The sequence below is a fragment of the Protopterus annectens genome, chromosome 4.part0, assembly GCF_019279795.1.
Source record: "Protopterus annectens isolate FY-2018-M chromosome 4.part0, PAN1.0, whole genome shotgun sequence".
Lineage (NCBI taxonomy): Eukaryota > Metazoa > Chordata > Ceratodontiformes > Protopteridae > Protopterus > Protopterus annectens.
In genome coordinates, this window is record NC_056733.1 from 1,325,086,495 (window position 1) to 1,325,109,783 (window position 23,289).

Here is a 23,289-nt window from a genome sequence, read left to right on the forward strand (position 1 = left end):
AGCTATTATGTTCAATTGACAGTGCTTGTGACCATTAGACTGAGAGATAGTTTGGGTTGTTTCTTTGAATGTGGTGGTGGGGATATTAGATACAATTGGGAGACTGGGAGTTCTAGCCTGGCGTTCAGAAAGTTAGGAGGAATGTATCATTGTTGACATGTAGGGCCGTTTTCACCATATGGAGGTAGATATGAAAATGGACAATTGGTATTGTTAACTGCATTTTATTACTTGTGGATTGTGTCTCCTTTGAGGTCAATTCTTTTGGAGATGCAATGGGACTTTCATTTCTAGGCATATTCATAGTGATAAGAGGTCCCAAGTAATGTTGGAGATCTAAAGATTTACATACTATCTGTAAAGGTGCATTTTGCTTTAAGTATGCTAAAAGCAATGGTGTACTGCAAGGAGGTATCCTTAAGGATGCACATTTCCAGCTAACGCAGGGTTGTGTATTACAAAGAGCAGTGTATCATACAGTAAACCTGGAAGGGGCAGAAACACTCAGCAGCAATGACCCCCTTTTTTTGGTTACTTGATATCTGCCCCGGCAGGTCTCCCGACTTGTGATTTTGCAAAGTAATGCAAAAGTAACTAGTTACTAGTTACTAAAAAAAGTAATATATCACTATTCCTTCATTACTGTTTTGAAAAAGTAATGTGTTATATTACTAGTTAATCAAAATTGTAATCTGTTACAGTAACATGTTACCTTTGTAACGAGTCACTCCCATCACTGCTGGTTTCATCAAAACTAATATGGTCAAAGTACTCCATTATTTAAATATAAAGTAAAAACATATGACATAATTTAAATCATTGTGACTCATTCACCAAACATTAAAAACATTTACACAACTATTAAAATACCGAGAATGTAAATAGAGTTGATAAAAAGTATGAGAGACTTGTATTAATATTGCAACAAAAGACAATAAAAATTAAATTCACTGCAAATATTCATAACAAAATAACAATATTCAAAGTTTCACAGCACATAGTTTTAATATGCTAGAAATAGATATACTTTAAATAAGCTCTGATATATATAAGCATTTAATTTAAGCACCCATGGGCGTCTCCGGAATTAAGAATACTTTCCAATATGGTAAAATTACATTTCTTAAAATGTGAGCATTTTAATCAGTGTTTTTATAATGTATTATTTTCTTTAAGTTTGAAAACACCATAATAATGCTCATATTTACATCTTCACAAGCACCTCTCAGATTTCCAACACAATATGCGCCACAGGTCTCACAAATATCTAGCTAACAAAACCCTCACAGTTAAGATATTCCCCGGGATTCATGAAGCTCAGCAAGGTCGGCGTAAGGCTGCGCCGGCGGTGCAGTGAATAGCCGGCGAGTAGCACCATATGCATATTAATGAGAGTGCACCGCAACCACAGACACGCGGCGTAGTGTAATGCGTGAGCGAGCCCAAGTAGGATGCGCCCGAGGCGGCCAAGCCGGCATGCGGTGAGCAACCTAATGTGCTGCCTGCCACCGTCCGTCCATAATAGTAATGGCCGCAGCCAGGGCCCGCAGAATGAAACGCACGAGAGTATGCAACCTAGTACCCGAGCCAACTAAATGGAGAAGCAAATACAACCCACGAAGGCTTAAGTGTACCCGTCCAAGGAGCAAAGGATACGCATGAGACCGCGTTCGTTCCGCAATGCACCGTCAGTGGTTATACGCAGAGAAGGTGTACAGCAGCATGTCAGCGCACCGCACCGACATAGGAGTAGCGACTAAGGTCACCACCTGTCCCACTTTGCGAGGGGCAGTCCCTCTATGGGCAGTTGTGTCCCGGAAAAAAATATTAAAAATGGCAAATGTGCTAAGATAGTAGGACATAATGATATCCCGTAGTTAATGTAATGGTAGCATGAATTGGTTATTTCTGTAACTGAAATACCTAAATGACACAAGAAACAGAATAAGCAACCAAACTGCCACAACAATAAGCTTTTATTTAGGCAAACAAGTGAAGTTCTATGCTATATAGTGACCGTGTGTATGTGTCGGTCTGTAAACTCAGATGTGAGTCCCGAAATTACCCCACCTTGGCAACTGGAAAAGGTGGCAACCCCAGTAGCGACATGGGCATGGTCACCAGGGTTACCAGCTGTCCCAATGTGCCATGGACAGTCCCTCATTGGACAGTTGTGTCCCTGTAAGAATCGCAAAAATGGAAAATGACCTGAGATTCCCTGCCAAAAATATTCCCGCAATATACATGTAATAGTAGCATAAAACATATAATTTGTATATGAAACACATACATGGCATAAGAAACTGAATAAGGAACCCAAATGCTAACAGAATAAGCGTATATTATGGCAAACAAGTAAAGTCCTGTCAACTCCACTTACTGTGGGTATGTGTTGTCCTGCAAAATCTGATGTTCCCACAAAACATGTCCCACTATGGTCATTGGAAAAGGTGCCAACCATAATGGTCACAAGCAGTAGTGACAGTACATAGCCGGGTAGCTGTGTTGACATAACAACAGGAAGGAACCAAGATACCTTAAACACAGGCAAACATGTGCATAGCAGCATATCCCACACCCAGCAACGCCTCTGTCGCATACACTGGATGGCGATGTTAAAGTGTAATATCCAGAAGCAGAACCCATGCATTCAGATGTAATACACAATAGCCTCATTGTAGCATGTAAGTCCCACCCATGTACACCTGTGCACCCAAACCTGCTAGCATCCGTGTGCAGCTATACACCTACACACAATGTGCATACCTGAAATGTGGTAAGATGTTTGTGTTAGGCAGTGCCACGCTGGCAAATACGCATTCCACATGTCACCAACCCACCTCAGGTACAGATATGGAAATGGCTGCATGTGAATGTGTCTGCAGAATGTGTACATCCCGCATGTGGTATGTACCCGTCGAAACCATATAGGTTTGCATACGACACGGTGCACATAACTGTACACATGTGACAAGTCGGGTTGTTGAACCACCGCATCGATGATTAGCTATGCAGAGAAGTCAAGACATATAGCGAACACGTGCCTACCAAACAGGACGCCCTAACAGGGTGCTACAGGGAAAGAAGGGGAAGGTGGGACATCACATGTGGAGAGTAGCGTTGCCGGACGCCAAATACACACGGTCAAGGAAGGACGGAACAACATGCATATGGCCGGATGGATGTTGTTCTAAAAATATATAGACACACATATGGAGTTCCAGTTTTGACTCAACATACTAGATAATGCATTGCATTGTACCGCATAATATGGCAGTAGAACTGATCCTGCATGTAATTGGTGAAGCTAAGCTGTAGTGTGATGGAATTCTGACCCTGGCAGTAACCAGTACAGTAGGCTTATGTCTCTCAGCATTAATTATCTGCTGGGTTACAGAACAATAAATGTATGTACATGCATAACATCACCCCTTCCCCTGAGGAGGATGGCCTTGTGAGCTCTATCGAAGATAAGAGTACAACTCCTTACCAGAGAGACAAAGCAACGATAAGAAATTAACTGACTACTGTATCGAACAGTCCAGGGTCCTTGAAACAGCTACAATCACAGAAGGACACTGTAATTGACCAGGTGCCTTGCAAGGCTGTGTTATTCTCATGGGAAAACATTTTAAAACACCACCCCAGCACCCACGTATGTATAGACTATTGCGACCATAGTGATGGAAATGCCCTGTGACCGGCCACGCCAGTGAGGTGGGCAAAAGCTGATTGTAAACACTATATAAAGAAGTTGCTTACTGTATAGAGTCAGACAAAACTCTCATACTTGGACTGTATATTATTTTGCTTGCCTGTGTACACTACTAAAACGCTAGAACCCGAGCCTCCTGTGTTATTGAGTGTCACTTAGAAAAGCCTACTGATAACTACAGTCTGGTTTTAACAACTTATTTGACATTGTGATCCTTGTAATCCGGAATTCCCTTGGTAAGCTACAGGTCAGAGTGCATGGGTGGTTAGACATCTGCGCAGGAGAATTTGCCTAAATGGTTCTTCTTGAATGAAAAGACCTCCGACTGAATTGTTGTGTGTAAAGAGGCTGTCCACTGTCTGATCTGTGGCTGAAAAGCGAAAACTGGATCCCAAGAAGAAACGCAGCCTTAAACAGGAGGCTCAGGTAAGGAGTGTTTGCCTCTTTGTCTCTATTGTAGATCAGGGACCAGACTACATTGTGTTTCTGTTAACAGTTGTGATAGCGGTCAAGACCAATCCAAATAGTGTTAAATCTGAACATAGGTCAGGGGAACACAGAGCAGAGTAAATAGTCATTGTAGACACTACAGTGGATACAGGGAAGGAGATACCACGTGGTATGAGAGAAGGGTACGTAACAGTCATGTAGAGGATATGGGAGATTAGTGAACAAACAGATCATGTGATCCCCGCTTGACGGGTGACGTGAACTATATGCAATCGCAGAGAGCACATAATGTGAGATATTCAGCAAAATGGGGTAATAAATATGACATTGATGGTATATTAGACAAAATATCGTTACTGAAACATTGTAATATCTGAAAATGTGATGCACATGTTCTAGGGTAACCACCTGTCCCACCCTGTGAGGGACAGTCCTCTTGGCCAGTTGTGTCCTGCAAATAAACCGAACAAATGGCAAATGTATTCATAACTCAGCACAATGATTTCCAGATATCTTTTCAAATGGTAGCATAAAACACTAATATTGTATCTGGAACAACAAAAATATCATAATAAACAGAATAAGCAACTGAAATGCTACAAGAATTGGTAGCTCTCCTGGCAAAAGTGAAGTCCTGTCCTATGTACTGGCCGTGGGTATGCTTTTTCCAGGCAAAGTACAGCTATCCACCTTTTACAATCAACAATTTTAAGACAGTCTACAATTCTAAGGCAAAATCAGAAGCCCTAAAGTAGTACGCTGATAATAAAATTGGCAACCATTCATACAAAGTCCTATATTATAAACAGTACCTCTAAAACTTACAAGAGACAAATTATACCCAGTCTTGTAATATGCCTTGGCAGTGCTGTCTCAGCCAGCCTCTCCTAGCTATTATGTTCAATTGACAGTGCTTGTGACCATTAGACTGAGAGATAGTTTGGGTTGTTTCTTTGAATGTGGTGGTGGGGATATTAGATACAATTGGGAGACTGGGAGTTCTAGCCTGGCGTTCAGAAAGTTAGGAGGAATGTATCATTGTTGACATGTAGGGCCGTTTTCACCATATGGAGGTAGATATGAAAATGGACAATTGGTATTGTTAACTGCATTTTATTACTTGTGGATTGTGTCTCCTTTGAGGTCAATTCTTTTGGAGATGCAATGGGACTTTCATTTCTAGGCATATTCATAGTGATAAGAGGTCCCAAGTAATGTTGGAGATCTAAAGATTTACATACTATCTGTAAAGGTGCATTTTGCTTTAAGTATGCTAAAAGCAATGGTGTACTGCAAGGAGGTATCCTTAAGGATGCACATTTCCAGCTAACGCAGGGTTGTGTATTACAAAGAGCAGTGTATCATACAGTAAACCTGGAAGGGGCAGAAACACTCAGCAGCAATGACCCCCTTTTTTTGGTTACTTGATATCTGCCCCGGCAGGTCTCCCGACTTGTGATTTTGCAAAGTAATGCAAAAGTAACTAGTTACTAGTTACTAAAAAAAGTAATATATCACTATTCCTTCATTACTGTTTTGAAAAAGTAATGTGTTATATTACTAGTTAATCAAAATTGTAATCTGTTACAGTAACATGTTACCTTTGTAACGAGTCACTCCCATCACTGCTGGTTTCATCAAAACTAATATGGTCAAAGTACTCCATTATTTAAATATAAAGTAAAAACATATGACATAATTTAAATCATTGTGACTCATTCACCAAACATTAAAAACATTTACACAACTATTAAAATACCGAGAATGTAAATAGAGTTGATAAAAAGTATGAGAGACTTGTATTAATATTGCAACAAAAGACAATAAAAATTAAATTCACTGCAAATATTCATAACAAAATAACAATATTCAAAGTTTCACAGCACATAGTTTTAATATGCTAGAAATAGATATACTTTAAATAAGCTCTGATATATATAAGCATTTAATTTAAGCACCCATGGGCGTCTCCGGAATTAAGAATACTTTCCAATATGGTAAAATTACATTTCTTAAAATGTGAGCATTTTAATCAGTGTTTTTATAATGTATTATTTTCTTTAAGTTTGAAAACACCATAATAATGCTCATATTTACATCTTCACAAGCACCTCTCAGATTTCCAACACAATATGCGCCACAGGTCTCACAAATATCTAGCTAACAAAACCCTCACAGTTAAGATATTCCCCGGGATTCATGAAGCTCAGCGCAAGGCCGGCGTAAGGGCTGCGCCGGCGGTGCAGTGAATAGCCGGCGTAGTAGCACCATATGCATATTAATGAGAGTGCACCGCAACCACAGACACGTCGTGGTGTGCGTGGCGAGCCCAAGTAGGATGCGTCCGGAGGCGTGGCCAAGCCGGCATGCGGTGAGCAACCTAATGTGCTGACTGCCACGGTCCGCCCATAATAGTAATGGCAGCAGCCAGGGCCCGTGCAGAATGAAGCGCCGCGTAGAGTATGCAACATAGTACCCGTCCCAACTAAATGGAGAAGCAAATACAACCCACGAAGGCTTAAGTGTACCCGTCCAAGGAGCAAAGGATAAGCATGAGACCGCGTTCATTCCGCAATGCACCGTCAGTGGTTATACGCAGAGAAGGTGTACAGCAGCATGTCAGCGCGCACCGACATAGGAGTAGCGACTAAGGTCACCACCTGTCCCACTTTGCGAGGGCAGTCCCTCTATGGGCAGTTGTGTCCCGGAAAAAATATTAAAATGGCAAATGTGCTAAGATAGTAGGACATAATGATATCCCGTATTTAATGTAATGGTAGCATGAATTGGTTATTTCTGTAACTGAAATACCTAAATGACACAAGAAACAGAATAAGCAACCAAACTGCCACAACAATAAGCTTTTATTTAGGCAAACAAGTGAAGTTCTATGCTATATAGTGACCGTGTGTATGTGTCGGTCTGTAAACTCAGATGTGAGTCCGGAAATATCCCACCTTGGCAACTGGAAAAGGTGGCAACCCCAATAGCGACATGGGCATGGTCACCAGGGTTACCAGCTGTCCCAATGTGCCGTGAACAGTTCCTCATTGAACAGTTGTCTCCCTGCAAAAACGAAAAAATGGAAAATGACCTGAGATTCCCTGCCAAAATATTCCCGCAATATACATGTAATAGTAGCATAAAACATATAATTTGTATATGAAACACATACATGGCATAAGAAACTGAATAAGGAACCCAAATGCTAACAGAATAAGCGTATATTATGGCAAACAAGTAAAGTCCTGTCAACTCCACTTACTGTGGGTATGTGTTGTCCTGCAAAATCCGATGTTCCCACAAAACATGTCCCACTATGGTCATTGGAAAAGGTGCCAACCATAATGGTCACAAGCAGTAGTGACAGTACATAGCCGGGTAGCTGTGTTGACATAACAACAGGAAGGAACCAAGATACCTTAAACACAGGCAAACATGTGCATAGCAGCATATCCCACACCCAGCAACGTCTCTGTCGCATACACTGGATGGCGTATGTTGAAGTGTAATATCCAGAAGCAGAACCCATGCATTCAGATGTAATACACAATAGCCTCATTGTAGCATGTAAGTCCCACCCATGTACACCTGTGCACCCAAACCTGCTAGCATCCGTGTGCAGCTATACACCTACACACAATGTGCATACCTGAAATGTGGTAAGATGTTTGTGTTAGGCAGTGCCACGCGGGCAAATACGTACCCACATGTCACCAACCCACCTCAGGTACAGATATGGAAATGGCTGCATGTGAATGTGTCTGCAGAATGTGTACATCCCGCATGTGGTATGTACCCGTCGAAACCATATAGGTTTGCATACGACACGGTGCACATAACTGTACACATGTGGACAAGTCGGGTTGTTGAACCACCGCATCGATGATTAGCTATGCAGAGAAGTCGAAGACATATAGCGGAACACGTGCCTACCAAACAGGACGTCCTAACAGGGTGCTACAGGCAAAGAAGGGGAAGGTGGGACATCACATGTGGAGAGTAGCGTTGCCGGACGGCCAAATACACACGGTCAAGGTAAAGGGCAGAACAACATGCATATGGCCGGATGGATGTTGTTCTAAAATATATATAGAAACACATATGAAGTGCCAGTTTAGACTCGAAATACTATATAATGCATTGAATTGTACCGTACAATATGGCAGTAGAACTGATCCTGCATGTAATTGGTGAAGCTAAGCTGTAGTGTGATGGAATTCTGACCCTGGCAGTAACCAGTACAGCAGGCTTATGTCTCTCAGCATTAATTATCTGCTGGGTTACAGAACAATAAATGTATGTACATGCATAACATCACCCCTTCCCGAGGAGGATGGCCTTGTGAGCTCTATCGAAGATAAGAGTACAACTCCTTACCAGAGAGACAAAGCAACGTATTAAGAAATTAACTGACTACTGTATCGGAACAGTCCAGGGTCCTTGAAACAGCTACAATCACAGAAGGACACTGTAATTGACCAGGTGCCTTGCAAGGCTGTGTTATTCTCATGGGAAAACATTTTAAAAACACGACCCCAGCACCCACGTATGTATAGACTATTGCGGACCATAGTGATGGAAATGCCCTGTGACCGTCCACGTCAGTGAGGTGGGCAAAAGCTGATTGTAAACACTATATAAAGAAGTTGCTTACTGTATAGAGTCAGACAAAACTCTCATACTTGGACTGTATATTATTTTGCTTGCCTGTGTACACTACTAAAGCGTTGTGAACCCGAGCCTCCTGTGTTATTGACTGTCACTTAGAAAAGCCTACTGATAACTACAGTCTGGTTTTAACAACTTATTTGACATTGTGATCCTTGTAATCCGGAATTCCCTTGGTAAGCTACAGGTCAGAGTGCATGGGTGGTTAGACATCTGCGCAGGAGAATTTGCCTAAATGGTTCTTCTTGAATGAAAAGACCTCCGACTGAATTGTTGTGTGTAAAGAGGCTGTCCACTGTCTGATCTGTGGCTGAAAAGCGGAAAACTGGATCCCAAGAAGAAAACGTGCAGCCTTAAACAGGAGGCTCAGGTAAGGAGTGTTTGCCTCTTTGTCTCTATTGTAGATCAGGGACCAGACTACATTGTGTTTCTGTTAACAGTTGTGATAGCCGGTCGAAGACCAATCCAAATAGTGTTAAATCTGAACATAGGTCAGGGGAACACAGAGCAGAGTAAATAGTCATTGTAGACACTACAGTGGATACAGGGAAGGAGATACCACGTGGTATGAGAGAAGGGTGCGTAACAGTCGTGTAGAGGATATGGGAGATTAGTGAACAAACAGATCATGTGATCCGCGTTTGACGGGTGGCGTGAAGTATATGCAATCGCAGAGAGCACATAATGTGAGATATTCAGCAAAATGGGGTAATAAATATGACATTGATGGTATATTAGACAAAATATCGTTACTGAAACATTGTAATCTCTGAAAATGTGATGCACATGTTCTAGGGTAACCACCTGTCCCACCCTGTGAGACAGTCCCTCTTTGGCCAGTTGTGTCCTGCAAACAAACCGAACAAATGGCAAATGTCTTGATATCTCAGGACAAAGATTTCCCAGATATCTTTTCAAATGGTAGCATAAAACACTAATATTGTATCTGGAACAACAAAATATCATAATAAACAGAATAAGCAACTGAAATGCTACAAGAATTGGTAGCTCTCCTGGCAAAAGTGAAGTCCTGTCCTATGTACTGGCCGTGGGTATGCTTTTTCCAGGCAAAGTACACGTTCGAACACTAATGTCCCACATTGTGCATTTGAAAAGGTGGCAGCCCTAAGATGTGCAGGCGACAAAACAGCGACAATTGGGTATCCGTCAAGCACATAGGTGGATTGAGGTAGTGAACCGAAGGGAACAGAACACTACAAATCGAAAGCATCATCATTACACAAAGGAGATAATAATACAGTAGTAGCGACAGCCCCTCTACCACCTCCGATACCACATCCAGGATATGAAGCGGGAGGGCAGGCTAGTCCCCCACGTTATCCTGTGGCAACAGAGGTATCACAGCGACCAAATGTAAGAGAAGCTATTGAAACCACATCCCGAACTCGTAACATACCTAGGGACACTCGAGTAAGAAGACAGTCACTAGAACAGAGTGAGGATATCTGTCAATTAATTGAAGTACCGAACCCTCATGCAGGACAGGAAGGCCAGGACCCAACCCCGTAGTGTATAGACCGTGGACACCAGATGATATCTGTAAAGTCACAGAGTGAATTCCCCATCTACAAAGTAATCGCTATTCACCATGCAATACCCCTGTATCTTCTGATCGGAAAACAAAGGGGAATGGCGGATGGTACAGGATTTACAAGCTGTAAATCATGTAATAATACCTAGGGTACCGATGGTGCCAGACCCACACACAATATTGAATGCTATGAACACGCCACAGAAGTATCTTACCGTGGTACATATAAGCTATGCTTCCTTTGCAATACCTATACATCCAGATAGTCCGTATTGCTTTGCATTTACATTCAGGGTAACAGATACAGCCATACCCGGCTATCGCAGGGATACTGTGAAAGTACAGCAATATTCCCACAGGAGATGGCTAGCTACATTCCGGTGTTTACTACACCCGGGGCCAGTCAAGTTCTACTTTATGTGGATGATATTCTGCTTGGCCCCTACCCAGCAGCAATGTATGGAAGATACAATAGCATCATTGAGATATTCAGCAGAACAGGAACATAAAGTAAGCAAGCATAAATTGCAACTACAGAGAATACAGGTCAAGTACCTGGGATATGTGGTATCCAAGTAGGGTAGAACATTACATGACGATAGGAAGGTAGCAATTTCACAAGCACCCAAGCCAACTACCAAGAAGGGAATGAAGTCCTTTCTGTGCCGACTAACATTTGTCAAAGCTGGTTACCAAACAATGCTTCTGAATCTGCTGTATTGTCTGCCTTAATCTTTAATACACCTATGGCAGCACAACACATACTACACTGGATTACAGTAGCAGAAACAACTTTCTGCAGACTAAAACGATTGATAGCTTCAACATCTGTATTAGGTCTCCCGAATAATCATAACACATGTTGTCAGACTGTAGATTGTAAGCGGAGATATATGTCGTCAGTCTTGATGCAACAGCATGGAAGTAAGCAACGCTACATAGCTTACTACTCATTGCAGTTGGACACTGTGGCATGGTCAGTGCCACATTGTGTACAGGCAGTTGTTGTAGCACCCATGGCAGTACAGGCCCGGCCTCAATGTTATCATACCACCCTCTCACTGTGAGAATGTCTCCTGCAGTTGCGATCATTCTGCTGCAAGAGAAGATAGCATTCCTGACCCGTGCTAGACATTTGTCTTGTTTGACCATACCACTGAGTCAACCTCATATGGTGATTGAGCGTTGTACAACATTAAACCTATCAGCGTCACGTCCGACACCTGTGTATGGCACACCACACAGTTGCCTATATGAAATGGATGAAATAACTACACACAGACATGATATATCACTGATATACCCTTAGATGATGCAGAGGTGACAGTTAATGTGTACGGATCATGTAGACAGAGTCCTACAGGAACGAATCAAGTAGGTTATGCAGTAGTTATTGATAATGAGATTGTAGACGCCCAACCCCTGCAGCATAACGTGTCTGCTCAAGCAGCAGAATAGATAGCTTTAACACGTGCTTGTACTGTGGCGAAAACCTGATGTGTGGACATATGTCGATAGTCAGTATGTTGTCTGTACAGTGCATGTTTATGAGCAGCAGTGGAAGAATAGGGGAATGATAACATCCAGCGGTAAACCGATTAATCATGCGCAATTGATCCTGAATGCATTACATTCCATTCAGTTACCCACTAAAGTAGCTAATTGTAAATGTGCAGGTCATAGATAGCAACAGGATAACAGTAGGAAAGGTAAGGCATGAGCTCATGCAGCTGCAAAACAAGCAGCCTCACAGTTGGAAAGTGTATGTTTGAATGAGGAATGACAATCCTCAGACATTTTACATGTAGAAATGTTACAAACAATGCAAACATCAACTATGAAAGCAGAAAAGCCGACGTGGGTATGGCGAGGAGCAATCCTTGAAGACGGACTGCACATATCCACAGTGAGAAAGCCAATATTAACGTCTAATGTAGTCAGATATGCGGCTTTGTGGAGCCATGGGTAGAGACATGTCTCAACAGGTTGGATGGTACATTCGGTTAACAGAATACCCTAACATACGGAATTAGGAACCACATACAAACATCATGAGCAGCGTGTCACATTTGCAGTAGATATCATGCACAGGGAGCATTTAAACCGAAGGGAGTGTGTTTACCTACACCACCATAACCGTTCCGTACTATTTGTATGTAGTTCATACATCTGAATAAATGTGAAGGGAAGAAATACTGTTTAGTGATTACACATATATATAATCAAAATGGGTAGAAGCATTCCCAACCATGAATCCGGATGCAGCAGCAGTGGCAAAGGTGCCAGTAAATTAAGTATCCCGAGATCGGGCATACTGTAAAGAAGCTACAGTGACAATAGAACACATTTAGTGAACCAGACAATCACGCAACCTGGGGGATTATTTTGTATTTCCATGAATGTAAATTGCATGTACAACCCACAGTCAGCATGACTGCTGGCGATACAATGGGATCCCGAGAAATAAGTACAGGAGGTTGGTGGGTGACACCCAGATGAGTTACATTTGCTGTCTACCTCTAGCATTGCTGAGCATGACAACAGTTCCAAATGTAAAGTGTTGCACCCACTTTGAAGTAGTATGTGGAATGGCATATCATGTGCCAGAGTGGAAAGCTGTCATGCCTGCAGAGCCGGAGGTCGATGGCTCATTAGCAGGTGACATGAGAGGATTGTTAACCAATAACACTGTTTTGCAGTTAAAGTCTTTTACAGATAAAGAGCAAGTGAAGCGGACGCATAGCTGACACCAGTATCCTGTGTGTATGTCACTGTTATCCAAACAAGATAATTGGCAAGTGGAAAGTGTGAAGGTCTGTACCAGGTACTGTTGGCAGCGCCTACTGCAGTAAAGTATGCTGAGAGGTCGTCCTGGGTTCACCTCACAGTTTTCAAACCGGTAAAGGATATCAAGTCTGATCAACATCTTGTAGCTGATATACCATAGAGCCTGAATCACTCGGGCCAGACTGTATAACAATACAAAGCAACCCCAAAGACATTTGGTTTACTGTCATAATGATTATACACCTATTAACCATGTTTGTGTTTACTTTACATTTGCTGGGACCTTACCTGCATATAACTACACGGATACAAATAGTGATACGTGATGAACTGGCCACAGAGTGTCTTCCACACTTCAACAAATACCTAGGCATGGCGTGTGCATGTACACACTATGAACATTTTAAATTGCTGTGTTTGTACTGCCATACCTACATCATATGGAGGACTTCCGATGTATGGTGTCCCCTTGGGGATAGATTGAGACTTGTGAATATTTACACTTTGATACAGGTTCTGTGAGATCACAGGACAAAGTGGCACTGTACTTACCTGTTACACAAAAGTAATTGTATGTTGTTATAAACATGATACAGTTCAAGTTGGTGGGAGTATTTGTAACATAACTGTGTCTTACAAATGTCATATAACAGCCAAAGATCACAGTACTACTTGTAGCACCATTCATTATCTGTATTGAAGCTTCATGAGAACAACGTGGAAGGATGTGCAGAAACATCCTGAATTGTATAAACAGTCCTCTGTTATAGACAGGCAGATGTTACATGCAGAGGTAACCCGCATCAGTAGTAAAGTAGAATATTGTTATTTTGTTTGTGGGAAAAAAGCATATCAATGGTTACCTGAGAATTGGTCCGGCAGTTGTTATTTGGGTTATCTGGCTCCAGTCACATGACATACTGCACAATTGCCTCTGGGTACAATCGAACTATAACACACATAGCTCGAAGAACTGGGAACACAGTCGAGAAACCTACTAATCCAGTGGGTGAAATGGAAGCTGTTCTGACATTCCAGTTTTCTGCAAGAGATAAAGGAATATCGATCCATATGGACTTGGTGACAGCGTCATAACCTGGGCTGGAACACTCCCAGCTTGTGGAGTAGTGAAATCAATCAGGGAACAGAGGAAGTTGTCAAAACCTGTCGGAGGAATGATGAATGTGACTTTCCGCTCTTGAACTTGTGACTGATGAACTGGATGCAATGAGAACTGTTGTGTCACAAAATGTAATAGCATACGACTGCACCCTGCGGCGAGAATTGGTGCGTCTTGGCTCATTAAAGAAGATCGCTGTGTCCAAGTACCACATAAAAGACCAGAATCAACGCCCACCTAGAGGTAATACAGCAGGTGTCATCCATGGCGGAACCAGGCCCAAACCCACTGATGAACCATTTCCACAAACCATTTGGTGGATGGGGTTCAGTCATACTGAATATCATGATTGCCATTTGTGTTGTTCTGCTCATATTGGGAGCATGTGTCTATTGCGGGATACTTTGCATGTAAGTATTAGTCAGGGACTCTGTCGGCGTATCTGTACCGAGACTATGTATCAAGACCTGTAGTGGTATGTGTGAATACAAAATGCAACCCTTGTTGAGATGTACGACAAATTACTTGCCTAGTTAAGCGTTCCAGAGAGGAAGAGGCTAGGGAATGAAATAATGTGGTATATGTTTCTGGATAGAATAGAAGCAATCAAAGGAGGGAGAATGTTAGCAAAATACATACTTAAACATATATATGACGTGCAACTTTAGAAGCAATAAGTGTATAATGCATATTATTCTATCTTACAATATGGCAGTAGAGCTTATCATGCATGTAATTGCCTGTAGTGTAGCTGCAGTGTGATTGAACCCTGACCCTGGCAGTAACCAGTGCAGCAGGTGTATGTCATTCAGCATTAGTCATCTGCTCGGTTAGAGAATAATAAATGTATGTACAGGTATATCTGTCATCCTTCCACTGAGGAGGATAGGCTTGTGAGCTCTATGTAACACAGAGTACAGCTGCTCACCAGAGAGACAAAGGAACCTAGTAGGAAATGGGTGGCGACGGATCTGAACAGTGTTGGAACCGTGACAGAGCAGAATTTACGAAGTACATTCTAATTGACTATGTGGCTCGCAAGGTTTTGCTATCCTCATGGGAAAACATTTAATAAGCATTACCTTAGCACTGTTGTAGGAATACAACATTGTGGACTATAGTGATTTAAATGCCCTGTGACTGACCACATCATTAATGTGTGCAAAAGATGATAGTATACACAATGCTCATACAGCTGTAACATGTATAGAGTAAAACAAATGTCTAAACTTGTACTGCATAGTTCTTTGCCTCCTGCTGCACAGTAGTAAAACGTTATTAATCTCAGCTTACTGTGTTATTGACTGTCATTTTGAAAAGATGAAGGAGTGTTACAGTTTGATTTAAACAACGTAATTGACAGATGTGTATGTTCTAGCATGGGAATAGGTCAAGCCAACCATCACAATGTCCATGTGTACCACATACAAACAGCCAGTAACACGCAGTAGTAGTGCATGAAGGCATACACGACTGTGGGAATAGTACAGGACATATGGCACATGCCAATTGCAGATGCATGACACAAACCCCAGGATGGGTGTCCCTGCAAAGAGGAACATGTGCCAACCACACCTCCCACAGATGTACCGGCAATAAAAACACATGGCAAACACACAGAAACACTACCGTCCAACACACGACTGCAGCGGAGCCTGGTCAGACACCAACATGAAGCATGCACAAAAAGATCATCTCTACTTGACTCCAAGTAGACTTTTCCCTATCTGTTAAACCTAGCACTTGCTCCTACAGTACTTATTACCTTGATACGGCACTCTTATAGATAGCACCCCAAAAGGCAAACCCCATTTCTCGGTAACCCGTCCCGGAATCTCTTTTACAGTTGTTTGTCTAGTCCTTCTAGCATGTCGAGGGATCAGTTGCTAGTGTCCTCTCCTGCTCAGCTGGTGAACCTGGGAATATTGAGGCAATGTTACAATTGCCTCATGTACCTGAACAACCCTCTCCTCCTCCCACAAAACACAAATACATGCGAGAGATGCAACTATCACGGCCAAACTGGAGGCTGAGCTCTCTCAACATAGGACTGGCAAGACCAGTCAGGAGGAGAAGGTTACCACACACACTATAGACCCAGTCTCACATAGTACCATCACAACCTCAAATCATACACATAAACACACAAAGACATACTCGGCGTGGATCTGATCAAAAATCTACCAAAACAGCAGAGGCCACCAAAGCATACACCCAAACAACCACCACCTCAGAACACAACACCTGCAACACATATACCTCACAGTCAGAGTGTCAAACAGTCACAGCCCTTAAGGCCAAACACAATGCCAGACACACTAGTCATTGGTGACTCCATAGTCAGACACACTGGCGTCCGCTCACCAGACTGAGTAAGGAGAAGGTCACAGTAAGCTGCCTGTCGGGTGCTAGAATCCGCCACATAGCGCAAGCACTCAGGTCTCTCAACAGCAGGTACAAATCGACTCAGTCATTGTCCACGCTGGTGTAAGCGACCTGAGGCGTACCTCCTTGGACTACATGAAAGAGACATTGAGGAGCTCTCTGATTATGTAGCCCAGGCAGGTATGACCCTGACCTTGAGCAGTATCCTACCTTCACCAAGAATGATGCCACAATACAGAGATAGGATGATCAGCTTTAACAATTGGCTTAAACTCTGGTGTCATTCAAAGGGGATCAATGTCTGTCTGCCTGGGATGACATGCTGGACAAGCCACGCTGCTTAAGGGGCGGCTTGCACCTGTCACCCTGGGATTCGGATATTGGCAAAGGCTCTTGCCACCCCATAGTGCCTTTTTAGGCAAGGCTCAAATTCTAAACCTACCACCCTAGAACACAAAAAGGAAAAAAACTAAGGGTAATGCTGCTCAATGCCAGAAGTCTAAATCTCAAAATGCACGCACTTTCGAGGCCCTTCTCAGTATGGAGAACATCGATGTCTGTGCAGTGACAGAAACCTGGTTCAAGGCTCCTGAGAGCACCCCAGCACTATCAGGTTTTACCTCTTATCATGCGTTCGGCCCCAAAATCCGGACAATACCAAGAAAGGAGGGTATCCATATTCATCAAGGACACCCACACCTCAAGACTGGTGGCAATGCCACGATGCATCGGAGACCATCCAGGTGCAATTAACCATAGGCAAGACTGCTCTGCAAATTGTAGCATGTTACAGGCCACCCTCACAAACTCAGGAACCTCACATGGCCTTCCTGAAAACACTAGAGGGATAAATGTATCACCAAACACCATCATACTAGGTGACTTCAATTACCCTAATATAGACTGGGAACACTACTCAAGCCCAAACACCCTAGCCCAAAAGTTCCTGGAATTCATAAACTCAAATGCCATGGAACAACTAGTCACCATCCCACAAGAGGAGAAAACATACTTGATCTCATCATCACGAACATGGGAGCACAATGTTCAACACCGGAAGTATACCCCTCACTGGTGAGATCAGATCACAAACTAATCTCGCTGGAGGTCCTCATCCCACCCCACCTGAAATAAAAAGACCACAGTAAAGAACTTCAAGAAAGCAGACTTCACACTACTAAGGACTACTGTGGTCACTTTTAAGTCTTACGAGCCGGCGGTAAACAGTACTCAAGCAGCTGAATCACTTACAAATGCCTTCTACCAGCACCTGCAGGACTGCATGGATAAGGCAATCCCAAGCAAAACAAAGACTCTTTGTACCAAAGGCAAGCGTCCAGTCTGGTGGACCCCAGCCATAAACAAACTCTACAACAAAAGGAGGAAGCTACTACAAGATAGAGCAAAATCCTTAAAAGGTAAGACACCCTTGCTCACTATAAGTAAAAAGTAAGTGCTCTCATAAAATCATCCAAAGCAAATTCTGAGAGAAAAATAGCTAAAGACTCAAAAGACAATCATAAGGCCTTCTTTAGCTATGTTAGAAACCTGGGAGGAAACTCCCAGATATGCTCAGAACTAGTTCAAAATGATGTGAAGATTACTGATCCTACAGACATTGCCAACATACTGGCTGACAGGTTCAGTGCAAACTTCTCCCCTCCCCAAAGGAGAGATATCTATACCAAGCGATTGCAGCCCCAAACATCTCCAACGCCCAAGTGAGAACTGCTCTCTCCAAAGCAAATAACACAGCATCCATGGGACCTGATGGTGTTCCTGGCTGTGTGCTCCACGAACTCAACGAGGAATTAAACCCACAGCTAGGACAGCTGTTTAATCATAGTCTTACCTCTGGATACATTCCAGGGAGTGGTGCACTGCAACTGTGGTCCCACTTCACAAAGGCGGTGCCTCCACCGACCCTGGAAATCACCGGCCCATTAGCTTGACAAGCCTTATCTGCAAAGCCATGGAGAGGATCATAATGGACCTCATAAATAAAGACATAGGGAATTTGCAGACTTTGGATCCATCCCAGTTTGGCTTTGTCAAAGGCAGATCATGCCTTCTAAACTTGGTTGACTTTTTGAAACAGTCACCAAAGCCATTGATGAGGAAAGGCAGTCCATACAGCCTACCTCGATCTGGCGAAGGCCTTGATACAATACCCCACTCGGGTATCATTGAAAAACTCATCAGCTTAAATGTTAACCCATACATCACAAGATGGGTTGCAAACTGGCTGAGTGACAGAACCCACAGGGTCAGAGTTGCTGGCGCCATGTCAGACTCAAAGCCTGTCACAAGTGGTGTACCACAGGGCTCAGTCCTGGGCCCACTCTTGTTTGGCATCTACTTTTCCGAAGTACAAGCAAACACAGGAGGGTTATGGCTGACAAAGTTTGCAGATGACTGCAAACTGGGCGCCATAGTAGAAAACACATCTGACACAGATATCCTTCAGAAGGGTCTCACAGAAGCGGATAACTGGTGCCAGAGCCATGGCCTAAAGTTAAATGCCAAAAATGCATAGTCATACCCTTGGGAAAAACAAGGTTACCCCTAGCTACCAAATAGGTGGCAATCCACTGAGCACAGAAGAAGTTATCAGGGACCTGGGGACCCAGGTTGATAGTAGTCTGTCATTCGACACCCATGTAGCTAAAGTAGTTAGGAAGACCTTCTACATTGCCCACCTTATCATGAAGGGATTCTCATCTAGATCAAGGGAGGTCATAGTCTCCCTATACTCATCACTCATCAGACCAATGATTGAGTACAATGCCCCATTCAGAATGTATCTGACCCGACACTTGCAGCAGCTGGAGAGGCCACAAAGTTCCTCACCAAAAGGATAAAGGGTCTCAAACATCTGTCCTATGCTGCCCGACTGAAAGAACTCCAGCTCTATTCAGTAAACACTTACTTGCTCAGAGGTGACCTTTGCCTAACATACAAGGCCATGTCAAACCCAGATTTGATGAATATGCTTCACCTCAAAAATCTAGATCCGTCAGAGCCACAAGGGCGGAGACTTAAACCTCGACACGGCTATTAATAGGACATGCTGGAGGGATAGATTCATCACCCAAAGACTCCTATGCTGTGGAATAAAATCCCGGTATATGTGAGGCAGAGCACCTCGCTGGCCTTGTTCAAGAGAAATCTTGACCAATGGATGGGAGATCGCAGATATACCCCAGGGATTACCTCAGTGTCACTGCTCGACAGAGGCACAGCAAAATAATGGGTATAGTTCCCCATACTAAAGGGGTGGCGTAAGCCACAAAACTATGGGCTAGGCTTGTAAATGCCCTCGGGCAGATAGCCTAGTATGAACCTATGAACCTATGAACCTATGAACATACAGGGACTTGTGTAATGTTTGCCTTAACACCCCCCCATAGGCCAAAGAAGAATAGAATGGACATATGCATGTAATGTTGTGAAGGATGTGTGGTAGTCCTCAGTATCACAGTGTTAGGGACACAGATACACTGTCATCAACTGTGACGTATGTGCACTGTACACAGCATACCTGCATGTAATACAGAGGACAATCATGTGCCACAGAAATATACACTGGAGAAAGAGTATAGGGGATAGACAAGTGTAAATGTGACAAACTATGAATATAGGTTCATATACGTCCATAGGTACAGGGTAGGCCATCGTCCCAGGTTCAGCCATAACACTACACCATAGTTAGGATGACTTTGCCAACCTTCTGTGCTTCAGATAAAATACTCATGATATTGCTGTACCTCCGTCAAGCAGTGATAATGATGTAATCCCTGGCCTATACCTGCAATTCTCCATCCAATGGACAACATACCCGTGAACAAGGCTAGGAAGGATCTCTGTCTCACATGTACTGTGATGTAGATCCACAGCATTGTGAGTGTCTGGGTGATATATGTGTCACTCAAACACATCCCATTAATGACCATGACAAGGTTCATGTCACCTGCCCTAGTGGTTCTGAGGGATGCAGATACAGTAGGTGAAGCATACACATGACATATGGGTTGACATGGCCTCGTATGTCAGGCACAGGTCAACACTAAACAGCAGGTATGTGACTTAATGGGGCAGGGGTCCTACAAGTGGGGCAGCATTACACAAAATGATGTCATCCTGCATCTGTACAATTAACCTATGAGGGCTTCCCAGCTGCTGTAGGTGTATGGTCAGATACAGTCTGAATGGGGCAATGTAGTAAATCATAGGTGTAACACGTAATGGGTACAAGGAGACAATGACCTAGCCTGATGTAGATGTGAATCCCTGCACAAACAGGTGGGCAATGTAGAAGTCCCACAGAACCACGATAGCAGCGTGTGTGTTGAATGAATGGTGACCGACAAACTCTGTCCCCTGATCCCTGGTAATCACCCCTGTGCTGAGTGGACAGCCACCTATATGCTGGACAGGGGTGACCTAGTACTTCTCGACAGGTATGATGTTGCATTACTTAGCATTTAGCTGTGGGACATGTCCCTGACAGCAGATATGCATATCTGGGAGGCCCCTTGAAGGATATCTGTGTCAGATGTCCGTCCCACTATGGCACCTGTTTTGCAGTCATCTACAAACAATGTTGCCCATAACACCCCTGTGTGTGCCTGTACCGTGGAAATGTAGATGTATGACAGGAGTGGACCCACGGAAGGGCCCCATGGGACACCACTTGCGACAGGCAGTAGGTCTGACATGCTGCCAGCAACTATGACCGTGTGGGTTGTGTCACATAGACAGTTTACAACACATTCTGTGATGTGCGTGTTCACATCCCAGCCAATGGGTTTATCAGCGATACCTGAGGGGTAATGTGATGAAGGCCTTTGCCAGGTCGAGGTAGGCTGTATGGACTGCAACACCCCATCAATGGCCTCGGTGACTGTCGAAAATGTCAACCATGCTTTAAAGGCATGAACCGACCCTGAACAAGACAAACCGTGTTGGATGCAAAGTATGTATGTCCCCTATGCATTCATGTACGAGCCGCAGTATGATCCCTCCCCATGTCTTTGCAGATAGGTCTCCTCATGGTAATGGGACAGTAATAACCAGGCTCAGTGGAGGCATTGGCCCTGTGGCGTGGGACTACAGTTGCCATGCGACACAACCTGGGTACCTTACCTGAGGTGAGGCTACAAAGAAATAGCTGTCCTAACTGTGGGTCTAATTCCTCAATGAGATAGTGGAGTACACAGTGGGGTCACCAGCTGGTCTCATGGATGCTATGTCCACTACCCTGGAGAGAGCATGTCCCACCTGTGTGTCACAGAACATTTGGTGACCACAAACCGCTGGTACAGACATCTCCTCATGTGTGGGGGAGGGTGTGGAGATGTCCTCACTGGACTTGTCAGCCTGTATGTTGGCAATGTGTGTATGTTGAGTAAACTCCACCTCTTTGTGAACCCAGTCAGAGCATATGTGGGAGTGACCTCCCAGGTGTTGAGCATAGCAACTGAAGGTGGTATGATTGTCAGCCAGGTCCATGTAGGTATATCTGTGGAATGTGCCCTGGACCATGGCATGACAGTGTGTAACTCTACACATATGATGACCAAGGGTGTCATACCTCACAAGGTGTCTGCTCCACCTTGTAGTAGCCACCTCCTCGTGTTGTACATCCTGTGTATGGCTGGGGTACACCACACTGGATGCTTGGCATTGGTACAATGAACCACAGTTGGGTAAGTGAATGCCTGGTTCATGCAGTCCTGTAGGTACTGGTAGATGGCAAATGTGATTGATGCAGTGGCTGCAGTACTGTCGACCACAGGCTCAGGGTCCTTAAAGGAGACCACAGTAGTGTGCAGAATTGTGTAGTCTGCCTCTGAGCAAGCAATGTGTATGGTAACTGGCAACACTCACAGCAGCGGATGCCAATAGCATAAGCCAATGTCCAAATAACATAGATTAACTTCTGCATGACAATATGTCTTATCATACATGTATTGACACGTGTCTGCTAATTACAATTGCAAATGGTCGGTAAGACTGGCCTAAGGTTCCCGTGATTTACACAGTCTGGAGGTGTTGTTCCGATAATAAAGTGGCAATACCTCCCAATCGTGGCCTCTGGGTATTAAAGTGGTTGTTAACCTGCAACATTGGATGTACACCATTGGGTTCTGGTGTCGGAAAACATGGTTCCTGTACCACTACACAGTATGGGCAGTCAAGCAGACATCCGCGATTGTTGAACACACAGCATCAGTGAAACCCACTGCTCACAAGGACACAGTCCGACAAGCTCTACACTTTACATATGCACAGTGGTGTCCATTGTAGGACCCAAAAATTGTCTAAAGACAAGAATGATGCCTTATTTCAATGCGTACCTGAACTCATTGTCGTCACAGGTACACATATGCACCTCCAGCATGTTTAATGTTGATGATAGCTGTCCAGGAAATGCAGCACAGATGCACAGAAATACCCAGGGTACGGGTCCATAGAACTCGTCCACATCACAGTCCCGCACACATGAAGGATGTGTAATGGGTACTGTCGATTGTTGCAGTCAAGGGATTCTGGGTATGTAGACTCTGGGCTCGGTGTTGTTTCGCAGGCAATCCTTTGTCCCGCCCG